The 21876-nt window shown below is 52.1% G+C and overlaps 1 protein-coding gene and 1 long non-coding RNA gene across 3 annotated transcripts in view; one reads left to right on the top strand and one right to left on the bottom strand.

The window, feature by feature from the left end:
* DHX30 (DExH-box helicase 30) overlaps nt 1-1517 on the bottom strand; it is a 34924-nt gene extending 33407 nt beyond the window's left edge. The window contains exon 1 of one of the 2 annotated variants that reach the window (XM_029077896.2): nt 1412-1517. The gene's annotated coding sequence lies outside the window, so the exon portion shown is untranslated. The remainder of the gene's footprint in view (nt 1-1411) is intronic. The other variant, XM_029077897.2, reaches the window with a different exon arrangement.
* A 312-nt stretch (nt 1518-1829) lies between these two features.
* LOC103167396 lies at nt 1830-20991 on the top strand. Its single transcript, XR_003763847.1, has 3 exons — nt 1830-1890; nt 16025-16168; nt 19930-20991. It is a non-coding gene; the product is annotated as an uncharacterized LOC103167396 (long non-coding RNA).
* The last annotated feature ends 885 nt before the right edge of the window (nt 20992-21876 follow it).

Raw genomic sequence — 21876 nt, 5'->3', positions numbered from 1 at the left:
GGCTTAGAGCGCTTTAATCGCCGTCACCGATTTAGCGAGCGCTTCCCGCGTGCGAACTAAGTGCTCGGGCAAACACACCTCCGGAGAGTCGGGCAGGCCCGTTCCCTGCCCGCAACGAGCTTCGAGCCTAGAGAGGATAGCCACGGTCGCGATCCTTCTCGGACGGCAAAGAAATTTTTAAAAATCCCGGGGCGGCCAAGAGGCCGCCCCGACTCGGTCCGGCGGCCCGAGAGCCGGATCCGCACCCGCTTCGAAAGCCGTCGGGGCCGGCGTGCGGACCGAGCGCGGCTCGCGACCCCCTCGGTCCCGCCGGCCGGCGACGGGAGAAAGGATCCCCGCGGGTTAGCTACGCGACGGTGGCCTCGGCGACTCCCGTCCTCGACGAGCCGCTCTTTCGGTCCCGAAGGGCGCGGGGAGGGAAGGACGCCGTCTCCCTTCGACTCGAGGCCTCTGGGAGAATCCGTTCGGGGGGAAAACCCTCGGGGGCCCCGCTCGGGGCGGACGCCACCGGCCGACTCTTGGGCGCGGAAACTCCACGGAGAGGTCGGCGCGTCGACGAGGGTCGGCGGGCCGTCCGAGGGACCGGACGGTCGGCCCGACCGGGGCGTCCCGTCGGAGAGCATCCCTCCCGACGGGGACGAGGCCTTCGGGGCGGTCCGCCGGCCCGCCCCGCGTGAGGCGGGTCTAGACACGAGTCCCCAAGGGCCAGCTCGGGGGCCCGTGACGAACAAAGGACTCGCCTCCCACCGAAGCTTCCCGTGGCCAGATGGGCGACGCGCGGCCCCCCCGGAGCCTCCTCCGGCCAAGCGGTGGGGGGCGACGGGCGGGAGACAAAGGACCCCCACGCTTCCCCCGGCCGAGGGGGCGAGGCCACCGGGGTGCGGGGGGGCCAACAAAGATCCCAACGAGCCCCGGGTCCATCTGCCCACCCCGGGGAGGATGCACGAGGCCGCGAGAGGGCCCCGGCATGCGGTCGGGCCCCGGCGGGACCAGGTGGCGGGGCGGCCCGAGCAGGACCGGCTGATGGGTCTCGTCGTACCCACAAGCCTCCTCGGCCCGGACAAGGCCCACCGAGGGACCAGAGAGGCCGAGGGGGCCTCCAGATCGAAGACGGGGCGGCGGTGGGGAGGGGGGGGGGGGCTCCCTCCGCGAGAGGCCCCATCGGCCGGTCTCGGGGCTCCATGGCAACGCCTCGGGCGGGCCCCCGGCATCCCGGGAGGGATTCCCCACCGGGGCTCGGGATGCCCGGCCTGCTCCCTCCTGCTCCCCCCCCCGGGCCTCGGCCGCCCCCTCCCCCCAGGACCGGCTCCGGCTCCCCCCTCCGCCCCCGCCCCTCCGCCCCCTCCACCCCCCCCTCCCTTCCCGCCCCGCGGGGCCACGCCGCGAGGGGGAGAATAAAAGCCCAATTCACCTGTTGTTACAGATGTGAAACAAACCTCGAGCTAACGCGCATGAGCCGCTGCCCGCCGCCGGACTACAACTCCCACAAGCGGCTGCGCGGCCCCTTCCGGGTCACGTGGCGGAAGCGGGGCCGGGCCCCCCTCCCTCCGCGCCTGCGCGCTGGGCTCTTTTTTTCCCCACCCCCCCCCGTCCCCTGCCAGCCCCCCGTGGGGAGACGGGTCTCTCTTTCCCGCCTTCTCTGCCGACCGGATCGGGCCGGACCCAGCCGGCGCGGCTCGTGCGCCTGCGCGGGAGGGGGGGGGGGCGGCGCGTGGGACTGGCGCGAACGGCCGGCGGGGCTCGCGGGCGCCGCCGGCCAATCAGCGTCGAGGCGGGCCGTCGCGTCGACCAATAGGAGGGGCGCTCGGGGCGTCCCGCGAGGCCCCGCCCCTCAGGCGGGGGGGGCGGGGCTGAGGAGAAGAGGCCGTCGAGGGGAGCGACGAGCGACAGGTAATGGCGGGAGGAAGGGGCCGCCGCGGGCCCCGCTCCCCTTCTCTGACAGGAATCACGATCCCCCTCCCCGCCGCTCGACGCCCGGCCTTCCCTCAGCGGGGACCCCCGCCCTCCCGACCCGCCACCCCTCCTTTTTTACCTCATTTTTGGCCTCCGCACTCCCCATCCCCGGGGACCGACCCTCCGTCCTTCCCCCCCTCCCCAATAATGCCCTTTTCCTCCCTCAGGGCCCCCTCTTCCTTTTTTTAAAAAAATATCAAGCGCTTAGTAGGTGGCAGACACTGTACTAGACGTTGGGGTAGCGAGAAGCGCCTCAGGTTGGACGCATTCATTCATTCAGTAGTATTTATCGAGCGCTTACTATGTGCAGAGCACTGGACTAAGCGCTCGGAATGGAGATAGAGACAGTCCCTGCCCTTTGACGGGCTTGCAGTCTCGTGAGGGGCCCGGTCTTCATCCCCATTTGACAGGGGAGGGAATTGAGGGGACGGGCAAGTGATCTTGAATGGTTTTTAGGTGCTTAGTAGGTGGCAGGCACTGTACTAGACGCTGGGGTAGAGGGAAACTCATCAGGTTGGACGCAGTCCTTGTCCTACGTGAGGGACCTGGCCTTCACTTCCCCTCAATTCCCTCACCTGTCAAATGGGGATGAAGAGACTTTTTTTTTTAATGGTTTTTAAGTGCTCAGTAGGTGGCAGGCACTGTACTAGACGCTGGGGTAGAGAGAAGCTCATCAGGTTGGATGCAGTCCCTGTCCCACGGGAGGGTCCTAGGCTTTATTCCCCATTTGACAGGGGAGGGAATTGAGGGGACGGTGAAGTGATCTTTTTTTTTTAAATGGTTTTTGGGTGCTTAGTAGGTGGCAGGCACTGTACTAGACGCTGGGGTAGAGAGAAGCTCATCAGGTTGGACACAGTCCCTGTCCTACATGAGGGACCTGGTCTTCACTTCCCCTCAATTCCCTCACCTGTCAAATGGGGATGAAGTGACTTTTTTTTAATGGTTTTTAAGTGCTCAGTAGGTGGCAGGCACTGTACTAGACGCTGGGGTAGAGAGAAGCTCATCAGGTTGGATGCAGTCCCTGTCCCACGGGAGGGTCCTAGGCCGCACTTCCCCCTCAATTCCCTCACCTGTCAAAGGGGGATGAAGTGACCTGTTTTTTTTTTTTTGAGTGGTTTTTAAGTGCTTAGTAGGGGGCAGGCACTGTACTAGGCGCTGGGATAGATAGATGGTCATCAGGTTGGTCGCAGCCCTTGTCCCACAGGCGGGGCCTGGTCTTTATTCCCCATTTGACAGGGGAGGGAATTGAGGGGTCGGTGAAGTGATCTTTTTTTTTTAAATGGTTTTTGGGTGCTTAGTAGGTGGCAGGCACTGTACTAGACGCTGGGGTAGAGAGAAGCTCATCAGGTTGGACACAGTCCTTGTCCTATGTGAGGGACCTGGTCTTCACTTCCCCTCAATTCCCTCACCTATCAAATGGGGATGAAGTGACTTTTTTTTTTTTAATGGTTTTTAAGTGGTTAGTAGGTGGCAGGCACTGTACTAGATGCTGGGATAGATAGAAGGTCATCAGGTCGGTCGCAGCCCTTGTCCCACAGGCGGGTCCTGGTCTTTATTCCCCATTTGACAGGGGAGGGAATTGAGGGGACGGTGAAGTGATCTTTTTTTTTTTAAATGGTTTTTGGGTGCTTAGTAGGTGGCAGGCACTGTACTAGACGCTGGGGTAGAGAGAAGCTCATCAGGTTGGACACAGTCCTTGTCCTACGTGAGGGACCTGGTCTGCACTTCCCCTCAATTCCCTCACCTGTCAAATGGGGTTGAAGTGACTTTTTTTTTTTGAATGGCTTTTAAGTGCTTACTAGGTGGCGGGCGCTGTACTAGACGCTGGGGTAGAGAGAAGCTCATCAGGTTGGATGCAGTCCCTGTTCCACGGGAGGGTCCTGATCTTTATCCCTACTTGACAGGGGAGGGAATTGAGGGGACGGTGAAGTGATTTTTTTTTTTCAATGGTTTTTAAGTGCTTAGTAGGTGTCCCACGTGAAGGACCTGGTCTTCACTTCCCCCTCAATTCCCTCACCTGTCAAAGGGGGATGAAATGACTTTTTTTAATGTTTTTTTAAGTGCTTACTAGGTGGCAGGCACTGTACTAGACGCTGCAGTAGATACAAGCTCGTCATGTTGGACGCAGTCCTTGTCCCACGTGAAGGTCCCTGTCTTCACTTTCCCCTCAGTTCCCTCACCTGTCAAATGGGGATGAAGTGACTTTTTTTTAATGGTTTTTTAAGTGCTTACTAGGTAGCAGGTACTGTACTAAACGCAGCAGTAGATACAAGCTCATCAGGTTGGACACAGTCCTTGTCCCACGTGAGGGTCCTAGGCTTCACTTCCCTCTCACTTCCCTCACCTGTCAAATGGGGATGAAGTGACCTCTCTTTTTTTTAATGGTGTTTAAGTGCTTAGTAGGTGGCAGGCACTGTACTGGACGCTGCAGTAGATACAAGCTCGTCATGTTGGACGCAGTCCTTCTCCCACGTGAAGGTCCCTGTCTTCACTTTCCCCTCAGTTCCCTCACCTGTCAAATGGGGATGAAGTGACTTTTTTTAATGGTTTTTTAAGTGCTTACTAGGTAGCAGGTACTGTACTAAACGCAGCAGTAGATACAAGCTCATCAGGTTGGACTCAGTCCTTGTCCCACGTGAGGGTCCTACGCTTCACTTCCCCCTCAATTCCCTCACCTGTCAAATAGGGATGAAGTGACCTGTTTTTTTTTGGAATGGTTTTTAAGTGCTTAGTAGGTGGCAGGCACTATACTAGACGCTGCAGTAGATACAAGCTCATCAGGTGGATGCACGTGAAGGTCCCGGTCTTCACTTTCCCCTCAATCCCCTCACCTGTCAAATGGGGATGAAGTGACTTTTTTTTTTAACGGTTTTTAAGTGCTTAGTAGGTGGCAGGCACTGTACTAGACGCTGGAGTAGATAGAAGCTCATTGGGTTGGACGCAGCCCTTGTCCCTCGTGAGCGTCCCGGTCTTCATCCCCATTTGACAGGGGAGGGAATTGAAGGGACAGTGAAGTGACCTCTTTTTTTAAATGGGTTTCAGGTGCTTAGTAGGTGGCAGGCACTGTACTAGACGATGGAGTAGATACAGACTCATCAGGTTGCTCAGGTGCTTGTCAGGTTGGACCCAGTCTTTTTCCCACGTGAGGGTTCCGGTCTCCAATTTCCCCTCAATTCCCTCACCTGTCAAATGGGAATGAAGTGACCTGGTTTTTTTTTTAATGGCTTTTAAGTGCTTAGTAGGTGGCAGGCACTGTACTAAACGCTGGGATAGATAAAAGGTCATCAGGTTGGACGTAGCCCTTGTCACACGGGCGGGTCCCGGTCTTCATCCCCATTTAACAGGGGAGGGAATTGAGGGGACAGTGAAGTCATCTCTCTTTTTTTTAATGATTTTTAGGTGCTTACTAGGTGGCAGGCACTTTACTAAACGCTGGGGTAGAGAGAAGCAAATCAGGTTGGACACAGTCCTTGTCCCACGTGAGGGACCTGGTCTTCACTTCCCCCTCAATTCCCTCCCCTGTCAAATGGGGATGAAGTGCCTTTTTTTTTGGAATGGTTTTTAAGTGCTTACTAGGTGTCAGGCACTGCACTAAACGCTGCAGCAGATACAAGCTCATCAGGTTGGACGCGGTCCTTGTCCCACGTGAAGGTCCCAGTCTTCACTTTCCCCTGAATTCCCTCACCTGTCAAAGGGGGATGAAGTGACTTGTTAAATGGTTTTTAAGTGCTTACTAGGTGGCAGGCACTGTACTAAACGCCGCGGTAGAGAAAAGCAAATTGGGTTGGATGCAGACCTTGTCCCACGTGAGGCTCCCGGTCTTCATCCCCATTTGACAGGTGAGGGAATTCAGGGGACAGTGAAGTGACTTTTTTTGATGGTTTTTAAGTGCTTACTATGGGCAGGCACTGTACCAGACGCTGGGGGTAGATAGAAGCTCATCAGGTTGGACGCAGTCCATCTCCCACATGAAGCTTACAGTCTTCATCCTCAGTGGACAGACGAGGGAATTGAGGGGACAGTGAAGTAGCTTTTTTTAATGTTTAAGCGCATACTAAAAGTGCTTACTATGTGGCTGGCACTGTACTAGACGCTGGGATAGATAGAAGCTCATCAGGTTGGACGCAGCCCTTGTCCCACGGGAGGGTCACGGTCTTCATCCCCATCTGAAAGGGGAGGGAATTGAGGGGACGGTGAAGTGACTTTTTTAACCCACCGTTCTGTTTTTCATATCGTTTTTATTTTTTCTCCCATTCACTTTGGGCCTCCCTCTTCTCCACTTTAAAAAAAAAAAAATAATCAGCAGTCCTCCAAATCTGTTGGAGAGAAACGTCTCGCATTGCACTTTGACTCTTCTTAAACATTTGCCATCAACCGTCTCCTTTTTACCCTGTGAGGTAAGAAGAGGCAGAAACTATCTCCATTTTCCCAAAGAAGAAACTGAGGCCCAGAGAAGTTAACGGATGAGCTCTCAGAGCCAGGCGATGAGAGCTGGGGCTAGAAACCCCGATTTCCTGTTGCTAGAACACGGACCGGGGAGTCAGAGGACGTGGGTTCTAATCCCGGCTCCACCACTTGTCTGCTGTGTGACTTTAGGCAAGTCGCTTTACTTCTCTGGGCCTCAGTGCCCTCATCTGTACAATGGGGATAGGGACTGTGTGTCACCCGATTATCTTGTATCAACCCCAGCGCTTAAAGAAGCAGCGTGGCTCAGTGGAAAGAGCACGGGCTTTGGAGTCAGGGCTCATGAGTTCGAATCCCAGCTCCGCCACTTGTCGGCTGGGTGACTGTGGGCAAGTCACTTAACTTCTCTGTGCCTCAGTTCCCTCATCTGTAAAATGGGGATCAAGACCGTGAGCCCCACGTGGGACAACCTGATTCCCCTATGTCTACCCCAGTGCTTAGAACGGTGCTCGGCACATAGTAAGCGCTTAACAAATGCCAACATTATTATTATTATTATTAAAACAGTGCCTGGCACATAGTAAGCCCTTAACAAATACTGCGGTTATTATTATTATTATTAATAAACCAAATCCAGTCGGAGAGAGCAAGGGCTTTAGTCGGAGGGAGTCTTCGCTTTCTACAGGTTATTGAAGTTCACTGTGTCATTTAATCTAAGCCAATTTTGAGTCACCAATTAGCAGCACTGTCCTAGAATGACCACCAGCTCTCCGGGAGGAGATCCCGATCTCTCCCCTCAGTTGGATTAATCCAACCTGGATTAGGTTGAATTACGATCCTTGGAAGGAAGATTGAAAGAACACTCGGGAGCTACAGGGAGCGTGGTGAGATAGCGGCCTTCCTCAAAGACTCTGGTGGTTCGAAGCCCAGGAATCCAGCCCGGGCACCCGAGTTAATAGTAATAAGAATAATAATTACGGTATTTAGGATCCTACTATGTGTCGGGCACTGCAGTAAGCTTGCCGGGATGGATGCGAGCAAATCGGGTTGGACGCAGTCCTTGGGGGGGTTCCCGGTCTCAATTCCCATTTTACAGATGAGGGGACTGAGGCCCAGAGCAGTTAAGTGACTTGCCTGAGGTCACACAGCAGACGAGTGGTGGAGCTGGAAGGCCTTCTGATACCCAGGCCCTTGCTCTATCCACTGTGCCGTGCTGCTTCTCAATTCCTGGGGCTGATTTTATAGCCCCTCCCAAGACTTTAATCAATAACCCCCCCCCCCAACCCCTCCAAGCCCCTAAAGCAGTGGAGATAATAATAATGTTGGTATTTGTTCAGCGCTTACTATGTGCAGAGCACTGTTCTAAGCGCTGGGGGTAGATACAGGGTCATCAGATTGTCCCACATGAGGCTCACAGTTAATCCCCATTTTCCAGATGAGGTCATTGAGGCACAGAAAAAGTGAAGTGACTCACCCACAGTCACACAGCTGGACGAGTGGCACAGCCGGGATTCGAACTCAGTGACCTCTGACTCCCAAGGCCGGGCTCTTTCCACTGAGCCACGCTGCTTCTCGGCTAGGAAACAGTCTTAAAATTTGAATTCTGAAGAACTTGGTGGGTCCCATAAAGTCCTGGCTAGCTTGGGAAATGCCCTTTTCCCTCCTGTCCAGAGCCCGTCCATTTTCCTTGGTTCTTTCCTGGAAATAGGTGGGAGGAGGAGCTGGTTCTCTGTCTTTGGGTTTTGCAGTTTTTAAATTCTACCAGCCCCTGGGGGCTGTGAATGGAGGAATGCCCCCTCCCCCACTGCCTTTGGTTTGGAGCAGGAGGGAAATCGCCCTTTTGATGCAAGTCGTTCTGTCTTTATTCCCTTTTTTATGTAGTGGAAAAATTGCCACTTTAGAGTGAGACCTCAAACTCATTCTGCATGCAAGCAAGTATGGTGATTTTATAATAGCTGAAGAGCTTCCTTTCAAACAGTGGTATTTGGAGACTCTAAGCCCCTTGTGGGAGGCGAATGTGTCTGTTAATTGTTGTATTGTGCTCTCCCAAGTGCTTAATTCAGTATTCTGCACACAATAAGTGCTCAAGAAATACAGATGAATGAACGCTTTCTGTGCCTCTCTAGATTGTAAACTCTTTGCGAGCGGGGAAGGCGTCTGTTATACTGTGTTGTACTTTCCCAAACGCTTAGGACAGGGCCATGCACACAGTAAGCGCTCAGTGAATATGATCCGTTGCAGAGCATATTGCTAAATACTTGGAAAAGTACAGTGGTATTAAGCGTTTACTGTATGCCAGAAGTTTTTGCTCGGCCCTGGAGAAATTCCTTATTTTTCCTTCGATGCGTCCTCTTTAAAAGACATACTAAGATCTTATTTATATTTTTTTTCTTACGGCACTTAAGTCCTTTCCTACGGCACTTACAGCACTGGTCTTGGCCTCTTAAGATGAGATTAAGTTGGGATCTTTGTATAGCAGTCGAACGTGGACTGAAACCTTCCTCTATATTGGCTATGATTTGGTTGCTCGTTCTTTCCTGTTGCTGTGGGATCCTCCCCCACTAAGCGCTGGCTTTGTTAAGCGCTTACTATGTGCTCCTTAGCTTACTTAGCTCCTCACGGACAGGGACGGTGACTGCTAATTCCGTCGAATTGGACTCTCCCACATGCCCAGGACAGCGTTCTGCACACAGTATTCAGTAAGTGATGGCTCCGTGGGACCAACTGGTTCCGCGTTCAGGCAACCCGGTCAACCCCCAAGCCTTAAAAAGCATTGTGCCATTAAATTAAAGACATGACAAGTTTGAATCGCATCCAGCTAGGCCTAGAACTGTTGGTGTGGAGTGTCTTATTGAATGCCAACTTTTTTTTTTCCAAGTGGCATTCGTTAAGCACTTACTGTGTGCCAGGCACTGTGTACGGACCACCGTACTGAGCGCACGGGACGGAACGAAAGATGTAGAGGACACGATTCTTGCCGTCAAGGAGCTTCTAGGCGAGGAGAGGAGACAAGACAGAAAATGAATTATAGAGAGGAGGAAGAGAAGAATGGAGAGGTAGAGAAATGTTTACGTGGTAGAGTATGTAAGTGGGCATTTAGATGGCAAGTTTCTTTCCATTCTCATCCCTCTTTTTTTTTCCATGGTATTAAGCGCTTACTATGTGGCGGACACGACTAAGTGTTGGTAGATACGAGCTGATCGAGCTGGACGCGGCCCATGTCCCCCGTGGGGCTCCCAGTCAGTCCCCATTTCACAGATGAGGTAACTGAGGCCCAGAGAAGTAAAGCGACTTCATAATAGTAATAATAATAATAATTGTGGCATTTGTTAAGTGCTTACTATGTGCCAGCCATCGGTCCAAGCGCTGGGGTGGATAGGAGCGGATCGGGTTGGACGGAGGCCCCTGTGTCATATGGGGCTCCAGGTCTCCATTTTACAGACGAGGGAACTGAGGCACAGAGAAGTGGAGTGACGTGCCCGAGGCCACCCAGCAGACAAGTGAGTCTTCTAGACCGCCAGCCCGTTGTCGGGCAGGGATTAGTCCTATTTGTTGCTGAATTGTACTTTCCTGGCGCTCAGTACAGCGCTCTACACACAGTAAGCGCTCAATAAATACAGCTGAATGAATGAAAGTGGCAGAGCCGGGTTGTGAACCCAGGTCCTTCCAGCGCCCAGGCCCGGAAGCAGCGTGTGTCAGTGGAAAGAGGCCGGGCTTGGGAGTCAGAGGTCATGGGTTCTGATCCCGCCTCTGCCGCTTGTCAGCTGTGTGACTTTGGGCAAGTCACTTCACTTCTCTGTGCCTCAGTGACCTCATCTGTGAAATGGGGGTTAAGACTGCGAGCCCCATGTGGGACAACCCAATAACCTTGTATCCCCCCCAGCGCTTAGAACAGTGCTTTGCACATAGTAAGCGCTTAACAAATGCCATTATCATCACTAGGCCACACCGCTTCTTCATTTAGTCGGGGCAAAGAAGGATAACCATCCCGCCAACGTTTGGCATCAAGAACGCTTTTAAGGGCCAAAGATGGTTCCCATTAAATCTTTCCGTCGACAGCGAGGGGCCAGGGAAGGGAAGGCGGGCTCCTCTCAAGCCGTCAGCCCGAAAGGGCGTGTGGCTCGGACCAAACACCACTCTTATTTTGAAAAATCCCCTCCCAGCGTTGGATTTTTCTTTCCCTTTTTTAAGTGCGACCGAGAAGCGGAGGTTCCTTCCTGCACGGCGGGCCCATTTGGAGACCAGTCTGCTTCCGCTCGGGGTTCCCACGGCTCCTAATGCGGAAGACCTGCCCGCTCGGAAATGAGTGTTCTCCGTGCCTTAGTTTCCTCATTTCGAAGACCTCCGTCGGAACAGCATTGTGCATTCCATTGTACATGGAATTGTCCATTCCAAGCGCTTAGTACAGCGCTCCGCACATAGTCAGCGCTCAGTAAATACTATTGAATGAACAGCAGAGACTTGCTAGGGTCTGGTGGGCTTCCCTGGGTGGGTGCCCTGGCCGTTCTTGCGCTTCATGAGTAACATTCCTTCATTCCTGTCTTTATTGTTCTTTTGTCTTTTTGTGATGCTTAAGCGCTTACTCTGCCAAACATTGTTCTAAGCGCTGGGGTAGGTAGAAGTGATTTAGGTCTGACACGGTCCTGGTCCTGCACGGGGCTCACGGTCCAAGGAGGAGGGGGAACGGGGATTGAACGGATTCCCATTTTCCTGTTGAGGAAACAGAGACCCTAGAGAAGCGATGTGAGAAGCAGCGTGGCTTAGTGGCTGGAGCCCGGGCCTGGGAGTCAGAAGGGCCTGGGTTCTAATCCCGGCTCCGCCACTTGTCTGCTGTGTGACCTTGGGCAAGTTGCTTTACTTCTCTGGGCCTCATCTGTCCAGTGGAGATTGAGACTGGGAGCTCCTTGTGGGACAGGGACTGTGCCCAACCCGATTAACTTCTATCTCCCCCAGCACTTAGAACAGTGCTTGGCGCATACTAAGCGCTTAACAAGTACCATAATTATTACGATTAAGTGACTTAAGGTCACAGAACAGGCAGGTGGAGCCGAGAAGGTCATGGGTTCTAATCCCAACTCCAGCAAATGTCTGCTGTGGGACCTTGGGCAAGTCAGTCCCCTCCTCTGGGCCTCAGTTATCTCATCTGTAAACTGGGGATTGAGACTGTGAGCCTCATGTGGGACAGGGACCGTGCCCGACCCGATTTACTTGTATCCACCCCAGCACTTAGGACAGACCCTGGCACCTAGTAAGCGCTTAACAAATACCACAATTATTATTAGAAAGCAGGTCTTCTGAATTCCAGGCTGTTCATTCTACTTGGCCACCGGCTTCAGTTTCTCTTTTTCCCACTTTGTCATCCTTCCCCTCTAGATCACCTCCCGTTTTCCCCCCCCAGCCCGCCCTCAGGGGGCTTTGATTTGACTGGGGTGGCCGGGGGAGGCGGGGACTGGGCCTCCACTTCAGCTATAACTCTCCTCTGCCATATATCCTGTACCCCTGGTCTCAATCTTTTCATTTACTAATTCATTTTAGAGCGATTAAGTGGGGAAAAAATGGCAGCTTGGTGTCAATCAATAAGGAACAAGAGCAATTCTCTTTATTCCTCCCTGTTTCCACACCAGACTCCCACCACAGAACGCGTCTCTCTGGCAGATTGAAAATTTCGGGTGAGTATTGGAGGGGAGAGGCTGGCAGAAAGGGGAGTCGGGAAATACCAGAATTCCTGTTCCCATGGCAACCTTAACTCTCCCCCCACTGCACATCTGTAGCATCTGGGAGATTCCAGTTGGGTCGTCAGATGCAGATTCCTTAAATGTGAGTCCTTGTTGCTATGCAGATCTGAGTCCAGACCTTCCCTTCCGAGTATCCTTTCCTTTAAATCTGCTACTTTAATCCCGTGGAAGCCTTTTTGGGGAGGTGGAAATCTATTTTCAAATGGAGATGTGAGCTCCTCGTTGCAACTGAGAGGGTTGGGATAAATCCTTTTTTTCAAATTTTACATATTTGTGGTATTATTGAAGTGCTTACTATGTACCAGAGAAGCAGCGGGACTCAGTGGAAAGAGCCTGGGCTGGGGAGTCAGAGTCATGGGTTCAAATCCCAGCTCTGCCACCTGTCAGCTGTGTGACTGTGGGCAAGTCACTTCACTTCACATGGGAGAAGCAGCGTGGCTCAGTGGAAAGAGCACGGGCTTTGGAGTCAGGGCTCATGAGTTCGAATCCCAGCTCTGCCACTTGTCGGCTGTGTGACTGTGGGCGAGTCACTTCACTTCTCTGGGCCTCAGTTCCCTCATCTGTAAAATGGGGATTAAGACTGTGAGCCCCACGTGGGACAACCTGATTCCCCTGTGTTTACCCCAGCGCTTAGAACAGTGCTCGGCACATAGTAAGCGCTTAACAAATACCAACATTATTCACTTCTCTGGGCCTCAGTGACCTCATCTGTCAAATGGGGATGAAGACCGTGAGCCTCATGTGGGACAACCCGATGACCCTGTATCTCCCCCAGCGCTTCGAACAGTGGTCTGCACTTAGGAAGAGCTTAACAAATACCTGTATTATTATTATTAAGCACCCGGTAAATACTGTTGATCGATTGGGAATGCCGCGGGATGCTGGATGGGAAAAGGGAAGCCCATTTAGGAAGTCACGCTCAGTTCCCCTCTCCATCACAGGAGGGCAGCCGTTGTTCGCCAGCTTCCCTCCCAAAGAACGGTCGGGGACGATGGGCCCGCCAGACCGGAAAGCCGCCCCCTCTGCCGCCCATCCCCATCCCCGGTCTGTCTCCGTTTTATGTCCTGACACAAAAGACCCCGGGGACGTTCCCCCCCCCGTCCCCCCCCCCCCCCCGAAGGCCCGTACTCCAACTTCCCATTTCCTTTTTCAGCCCAAGGTCAAGCTCCTGAAGAAGGAGGGGAAAGAAAAAACCCAAAGCAGAGGCGGTCAAAGATCTGTCTAGGCTTGCGCCGCGAGCACGGAAGGGAAAACTGGGTCAGGCCCCACTCTCTCGCAGTTGGTGGAGGAGTGAGGGCTGACCGTCAGCCGGGTGGGTCGTAAAATAACACTCATAATAATGTTGGTATTTTTTAAGCGCTTACTATGTGCAGAGCACTGTTCTAAGCGCTGGGGGAGATACAGGGTAATCAGGTCGTCCCTCGTGAGGCTCACGGTCTTCATCGCCATTTTCCAGATGAGGGAACTGAGGCACAGAGAAGTGAAGTGACTTGCCCACAGTCACACAGCTGACAAGGGGCAGAGTGGGGATACGAACCCATGACCTCTGACTCCCAAGCCCGGGCTCTTGCCACTGAGCCACGCTGCTTCTCTAAAGGTGCTAAGAATTCACCAGCCCTCGTTTGGGGGTATAACCGGACAATTTATTCATTCAATTGTATTGATTAAGCGCTTGCCTTGTGCAGAGCGCTGTACTAAGCACCTGGGAAAGTACGGGACAACAATAAAGAGTGACGATCCCTGCCCACAGCGACCTCCCAGGCTAGAGGGAATTCAGAGAGCTCATTACAAAGAAGCAGCGTGGCCTAATGGATAGTGCGTGCGTGGGCCTGGGAGTCAGAAGGACATGGGTTCTAATTTCGCTTGTCTGCTGTGTGACCTGGAGCAAGGCGCTTCACCTCTCTGGGCCTCAGTTCCCTCCTTTGGAAAATGGGAGTTAAGATCGGGAGCCCCAAGTGGGACAGGAACTGGGTCCAAACTGATTCATTTGGATCTATGGCAACATAGCGCTGAACACATACTATAAAAAATGCACAATAGGCAAGGTAGCCTGAAATAAGGATTTCTTTCGGTTCCACCCTAGCAGGTTTGCGGGAAGTGAAGTCAGGCGGCCCCCAGAGCAAACGCGATGCCTTCTGTGATTAGTTCCAGGGGGGGAATTAATCAGTGGATGGTATTTTTTGAGTTCTGACTGCATGCTGGGCGCTGTACTAAGCGCTCGGGCGATTCTGCACATTGTAGGCCCTCGGTAAATACCGTTGATTGATAGAACGGAGATTTCTTGGCAAGGCGGAGGAGGTTTTTTAGCCCTAGAAGTTGGGAATTCTAAAATGATATTTTCTTTCTAGAACGCCCCCCTTCCCCAAGCAGCAGTAAAGCAGAACCACTGATTACGGTTACTTCCTTTTTTGTTTTGTTTTATTTTGATTCTCTGGCAGAATCCATATTTAGGTCTCAGCGGCCAATTTAGGACACGTCAGGAAGCGATTGCCCTTAACTTGCATACTGCTTACATTTTTGGGGGAGGGGTTTCCATTTTGAAGAGCATATTATTCTGTCCAGTGATTTGGGGGGAAAATACACCTTGTTCTCTGCATAGCATCAGGAAGAGATTTAATCCTGTTGTCCTCTTCTGGGAGTTTACCCACCCTCAGGTAACCTCTAGACTGTAAACCCACGGTGGGCAGGGACCGTGTCCATCAGCTCTGTTATACTGTACTCTCCCAAGCGCTCAGTACAGTACTCTGCACGTAGTAAGCGCGCAATCAATACCATTGATTGATAGACCCGTTTGCTGCCCCCAGCCAGCTTACAGTCTAGAGGATGCCTCCCTGACGGCCCCTGGTCACTCTGGGGGGAGTGGACCCTCCCCAGTTGGACCTTGAATCCAAGTCAATGAAGAGGGGGCCTTTTCCGGACGGACAAGACAGAATTAACGGTTCCCGCCATCGCCGCCCATTACAGTTCGGCCTTGACGCATTCAGGCTCGATTCGAAGCCGGCAATGGGTTTAAATCGGAGCTTACTTTAGAAGTGATTCCAGAAAGCCGTAGCTGGAGACGATCAGGTGAGGGCCGGCGAGGGAAAGACCACAGCTTTTAATCCGATTCGTTCCGCCCTAAGCGTCCGAGGGGCCTTAGCAGACTCCCTCATCCAGTCGCTTCTCTGGTATCGCTTTCTCAAGAGGAGCCCTTAGCCTCTTTTAAAGCAGTGAGGGGAGCGGCCGACTGCTAAATCTCCCTGTCACAAATCAGCCGGAAAGTCTTCGTCACCTCTTCGTTGCTCAATTTGAGACGTTATTCTGGCAAAGTAAATAATGAGATGGGATTTCATTGTCAACTTCATTACGCCCGTGACCTTTCCCTCAGCCACTCTGTCTCTCACAGCCCTGGAGAAAGTTTTTCTCTTCCCTTTCCCTCATTTAATTAATGTTGGTATTTGATAAGCGCTTACTAGGTGCAGAGCACTGTTCTAAGTGCTGGGGGAGATACAGGGTCATCAGGTTGTCCCATGTGGGGCTCACAGTCTTCATCCCCATTTTACAGATGAGGTCACTGAGGCCCAGAGAAGTGAAGTGACTTGCCCACAGTCACACAGCAAATAAGTCCTTTATGATAAATGATTTATAGTTAGGATTGTAAGTGCTGTGGGGTGGAGGATACTTTCTGTGACTCCGGGAAGTCTGGAAGGGTAGGGCCGATCCCACAAGTCAAAGAAGCGGGTTGATTTCCCCTCTTCGATCGTCGTCTAGGCACTTGTTGGACGCTGAGAGGGGTGGTGTAGTGAGTCCCCGCCAACATAGTTCAGGAGAGCAAGTCGGTCAGGCCGAGCTGACCGAGACTTCGACGGGGGCGGACAACTGGTGTGAAGTTGAAATCCATCCGTCGTCGGTGAGAAGAATGAGGGCGACTCAGACGTTTCTCCTTTTCCCAGGCGGTGTGCTGAAATGCCCAAGAGTCGCTGGACAACTCTGGGGGCGACGGTGAATGTCTTCCATGTGGATTACAGCCCCGGAACCCCGAAGGAAATGGCCGGAGGAGGAGGTCACCTGAGAAGAAAAGGGGGGGTCACTTGAAGGTAAGGCCGAGCCCCGTCACAGGCACTCGATTTCTAGTTACTTTTGCAACGGGGAAGGGCCCGTCTGGCTCAGTTCATTATTTCATTTATTACTTCGTGCATTGATTGAGAAGCAGCGTGGCCTAGCGGGTAGAGCCCGGGCCTGGAAGTCAGAAGGACCTGGGTTCACCTCCCGGCTCCGCCACTTGTCTGCTTTGTGTGACCTTGGGCGAGCCTCCTCAGTGCCCTGGGCCTCGATTTCCTCATCTCTAAGATGGGGATTGAGATTGAGATCGGCTGTGTCAAACCCCATCAACTTGCGCTTAGTACCGTGCGTGTAACAGAGAGCATCTTAAAGTGGCCTGGCTGCAAAATCCATCACTCGTCTGCTGTGTGACCTTGGGCAAGTCACTTAACTTCTCTGGGCCCCAGCTACCTCGTCCGTAAAATGAGGATTGGGAGCGTGAACCCTGTATGGGACGGGGACTGTGTCCACCCTGATATCCTTGTATCTATCCGTGCTTGGCACATAGTAAGCGCCTAACAAGTACCGTAATCATTAGTGGTCCCCGTGGGACGATCAGCTGATTAATGGATGGTTGACGGACGACGGTGAGACTGGCGAGGTGGAGGCACAGTGAGACGGTCAGCACCAGAGGAGTGGAGGATGAGGGCTGGATCGTCTCTCTTTATTACCGAGTTGTACCTTCCAAGCGCTTAGTAAAGTGCTCTGCACACAGTAAGCGCTCAACAAATACGATCGAATGAATGGGTTGCGGAAGGAGAGAAGCGAGGAGAGTTAGGAGGGGGCCAGGTGATGTTGTGCCTTAAAGCCAGCGGAGAGGAGTTTCTGATTGATACGTAGGTGGATGGACAACCACTGGAGTGGGGTGACCTGTCCAGAACGTTTTTGTAGAAAAAGGATCCGGGCGGTAGAGTGAAGTCTGGACTGGAGAGGGGAGGGACGGGAGGCTGGGAGGTCAGCGAGGAGGCTGATGCAGTCATCAAGGCGGGGAGGGATGAGTGATTGGATAAATTGGATTGGCAGTGTGGATGGAGAGGAAAAGACGAATTTTAGCGGTGTTGTGAAGGTGGAACCGACGGGATTTGGCACTGGACGAATATGTGGGTTGAATGACAGGGAGGAGTCAAGGGTAACGCCGAGGTTACAGACTTGTGAAACGGTTTATCGTGGGTTTATTAATCCGTTGTATTTACTGAGCGCTTACTATATGCAGAGCATGGAAGAGTCCACCGTAACACTGTACCAGACACATTCCCTGCCCCAAAGAAGTTAACGGTCTGGAGGAGGAGATAGACATTAAGGGAAATAAATTATGGATATTTACATAAGTGCCGTGGGGCTCAGTTGGGGGGTGAGTAAAGGGGGCGAGTCAGGGCGACCCAGAAGGGAGCAAGAGAAGGGGAAAGGAGGGCTTAGTCAGGGAAGGCCTCTTGGAGGAGGTGGGCCTTCAATAAGGCTTTGAAAAGGGGGGAGAGCCACGGTCTGTATCTGTTTATGAAATGGTGGGAGGCCTTAATGGTGTAACCGTCGGGTTTGAATAATGATTCTTCCGTGGAATCGTCCCACGGCCGCCTCTGCCCGCCAACCCCTGGACTCTGCAACCTGCCTCTTCTCCACCCAAAACCAGTCCGAACATCTACACCGTTGGCTTCCCACTCGGCTTCGTAGCAGACCCGAGTGAGCGGCAGGACCCAGAAATCGGAGGATCGATAGATATGGCATTAAATGTACCCCGAGCCGGAGCCGAGCGCCGGGCCGCTGCAAGTTAATCGGGTGGGACCCAGCCCCGTCCCAGGGGCTCGCGGTCTAAGTGGGAGGGAGTACCAGGATAGAAGCCCCATTTGACAGAGGAGAAGACTGAGGCCCAGAGAGGTTGCCCCTCCCCAGGGATTGGAACCCTCTAGCTTTCACTGAAGGCCCATCTCCCCCAGAGAGGCCTTTCCTGACTAAGCCCTCTTCCTTTTCTCCTGCGCCCTTCCGCATCGCCTTTGTCTCCCCTCCCAGCCCCGTAGCACTCATTCCATTTTATGGAATAAAATTACATATCTGTAATCGAATGCCCCTATCTGTAATCTGTACAGATATGTCCATATCGGTCATTTTATTTCTTTACATTATTGTCCGTCGCCCCTTCTAGACCGTAAGCTCAGTGTGGGCAGGGAATGTGTCCGTCGATTGTTCCGTTGTCCTCTCCCAAGCGCCTGGAACTAGTGCTTCGCACAGTAAGCGCTCAATAAATGCGACTGACTGACCGGCCTCTCGTGCCTTTTACCCCTCGGCTCTCTCCACTAGGCTTTGTACCTGTGGAGGAGGGAGGATCAGTCGTATCGATTGAGTGTTTATTGAGTGCAGGGCACCGTACTGGGCGCTTGAGAACTCGGCATGGACCGGTCAGCAAGAGAAGAAGAGTTGGGATAGGGCCAGCTCCCTGTGTCCTCATCCTCCCGCTCCCTTTCCACCTTCTTCCCACGCAGGGGAGAAGCGGACAAACAAACAGACACGTGTTGCTTATGGAGCCGCCAGGGTTCCCTAGGCTGCTTAGTGAGACCGGAGTCGTATGCGGTTAATCCGAGAAGGCCTCGTGGCCCGAAACCCCTGTACAATCTGGGATTCCTTTAAAAAGGCCAAGGACGTGTTTCAGTTTCACCTTCGGCCAGAGATGGAGTGTCATCGCTAGCCCTAGTCGTGAGAAGTTCCGGTTAAGATTGGTTCTTGGGAGCAGTTTTGCAACTCAAGTCCCAATTCTAGCGTGACATTGAAAATGGCTGATTTGACAGAGTGAGACAGAGAAAGAGAGGGAGAAAGAAGAATGAGAGAGAGAGAAAAGAAAAAGAGAAGGCAAGAGAAAGAAAGAAAAAAGGAAGGAAAAAAGAGAAATGTTCTGGTCAAGGTATGTTTTGGTAGGCAGTTTTGCAACTGAAACCCCAATTCTAGTGTGAAACTGAAAATTGCTAATATAAGTGTGTGTGTATGTCAGACTGAAAGCCAAAGAATTGCAGAAACATTGGTTTTCGTAGCAAATCACCCACTGTGTATTTACAGTTGCTACAAGAACCTCAAAATAGTATTCATATGATTCATATACATTTTTCAGGTTAGCTGTTTTTTGGCGATCGATGCCTCCGTAGTTTACCATTTGAACCCATATGGATAAACTGTGGCCATTCATATTGTGCAGCTGAACATGAGTCAGCTCTGAAACTTGAAATGAGTTAGGCAGATTGCCTGTAATGGAAAACATGGGGCTGGGAGGCTGTTGACTATGGGCTTTTTGGTTGGTTTGTTTGTTTTTTTTATTAAAGCTATTTGTTAAGCGCTTATTATGTGTCAGACACCGTCCTGGGCTAGATACAAGGTAATCAGGTTGGATGCCGCCCCACGGAGCCTCACAGTCCCCATTTTACAGATGAGGGAACCGAGGCGCGGGAGGAATGGAAGCGACTTGCCCAAGGTCACACGGTAGCTAGGATTAGCTCTCACGTCCCCTTACTCCCAGGCCCGTGATCTTTCCACTAGGCGATGCTGCTCTCTCCGGATCATTTTAAAACTAAACAAATTAGTCTCGCCTATTTGTGGTGTTTCTAGTTTCAAATTATAGTTCTTTCCAGGTGTCGAATAGTAGATCCTTTTAACTGCATTTGATCCTCCCCCTTCCCTCCCTCTTTGGATGCTCCTTTCCGTGTTTTTTTTTTACCATTCTGAAATCCGTCGATCCCTCCCAGTTTACCACGCTGTTAACGTGCCGGTTTCCTTCCAGATCTGTGAAGAGGACTTTGTGTTCTGATGAGTGAAAATATAAAGAAATGAAAAGAGGTTAGAAAGATTGAGGAGGATTTAGATGGATTCATGGATAAAAATACCTCAAGCAGTTTAATGGAGACAGACGTTAGGGATTCAAAGGAGAGGGCTCACGTCAACTGAATCTATTCTCCCAACTTAGCCCAGGTGTTCGTACTGTGGGCGCTCAGATAATATCGACCGATTAATTAGGAATTAAAAAGGAAATCTCTAACCGTGAGAACGAACGGCAAGGAGGGTAGCCATCGTAGGAGATCCCAACCGCCAATACCAGGCTGAACCCAGCCCCCGGTCTGAGCGTCGTCAACACCGTTAGAGGCGGCCTCCTTTCTCCTTGGAACCCAACCCGCCACCGTATTGCACGTCGCTGCCGTCTGCTTCAGCCGGTCCCCGCGTCACTCGGCTCGCAGACCAATTTGGACTTGTGGCTGCTCCTGAGTCTCCCGCCCGCCCTTCTCATTTCGCGGCACTTTCCAGAAAGCCGACGAGATTCCGCGGCTTCGAGTCCCTGACCCTGGGCTGCTGGGACCCGACCCTGTTGTGTTCTTAGGATCTGTAGATCTTCCTGTTCTTCTGCTCCACGGTCCGTACGTAGTTCGGCCCTATAAGGCGTGTTGTTTTCCACAAAAGTGATTTCTGCGGCTGGCTTCCGAAGGGCCTGTTGTATTTTTCTTTCCCCCTCCCCGAGCCGCCTCTACGTCATCCAAAGACATTGCCGTCGACGAATGGATGGCAGCATCCATCTGACGTGAAAAACGCAGGGAAACTGAAGTGAACACTCAGTCGTTGGTTCATTCAGCTGTATTTATTGAGCGCCGACTGTGTGCAGGGCACTGTGCTAAGCGCTTGGGAGAGGACGGTGTGACAATAAACGGGCATATGCCCAGCCCATAACATGCTTGCAGTCGAGAGGGTAGACAGACATTAATAGAAATTGTTTACCGCCACGTACAACCGGGTGTAGTTGTCTCTGCTGTTTGTTGCTGTCGAGAAGCAGCGTGGCCTAGTGGATAGAGCCCGGGCCTGGGAATCGGGAGGTCCTGAGTTTTAATCCTGGCTCCACTACTTGTCTCCTGTGTGACCTGGGGCAAGTCACTTAAATGTCTCGTGGGCCTCAGTTTCCTCATCTGTAAAACGGGGCTTAAGTCTGTGAGCCCTATGTGGGACAGAGATGGTGTCTAAACCCCTTTGCTTATATCCCCCCCCCGGCGCTAAGTACGGTGACCGGCACCTAGTAAGCGCTTAACAAATATCACCATTATTGTTAGTAGTCGTAGTATTTATTTATATTAATATCTTTCTCCCCCTCTAGTTTTTTCCTTGTGAAAGTTTGTTGTTGTTTTTTAATGGTATTAAAGAGCGTAACACAGGCACTCTGCTAGGTGCTGGGGAAGAAACAAGCTCGTTCATTCAGTAGTATTTAATCGAGCGCTCACTGTGTGCAAAGCACTGTAATAAGCGCTTGGGAGAGGACAGTATAACAGACACATCCCTGCCCACGGTGAGCTCACAGTCTAGAGGGGGAGACAGGCATTAATATAAATAAATAATAAAAAGTAAATAAACTCACTGTAGGGAGGGAAGGTGTCTTTATTATTATATTATATATATTATATATATTATATCATTATATATCACCCTCCCAAGCCCTTCGCACAGTGCTTTGCACACAATAAGCGCTCAATAAATAATAAATAATAGCAATAATAGTAGGGTAGGGTTTATCAAGTGCCTAGTAGGGGCAAATCACTCTACCCATAGCTGGGGCAGACTACACTGGTGAAAATTTGATACAATCCCCGGACCGTAGGAGAGATGAAACGGTCAAAGTACAAAAAAAGATGTAAGCTCCTTGAAGCGGGGAATTAATCTAATAAGTATTGTAGGGTCTCTGGGCATAGAGGTT

The sequence above is a fragment of the Ornithorhynchus anatinus genome, chromosome 13 (assembly GCF_004115215.2).
Source record: "Ornithorhynchus anatinus isolate Pmale09 chromosome 13, mOrnAna1.pri.v4, whole genome shotgun sequence".
Classification (NCBI taxonomy): Eukaryota; Metazoa; Chordata; class Mammalia; order Monotremata; family Ornithorhynchidae; genus Ornithorhynchus; species Ornithorhynchus anatinus.
Note: the sequence above shows the minus strand (reverse complement) of the source record. Positions and strands in the feature narration are given on the sequence as shown.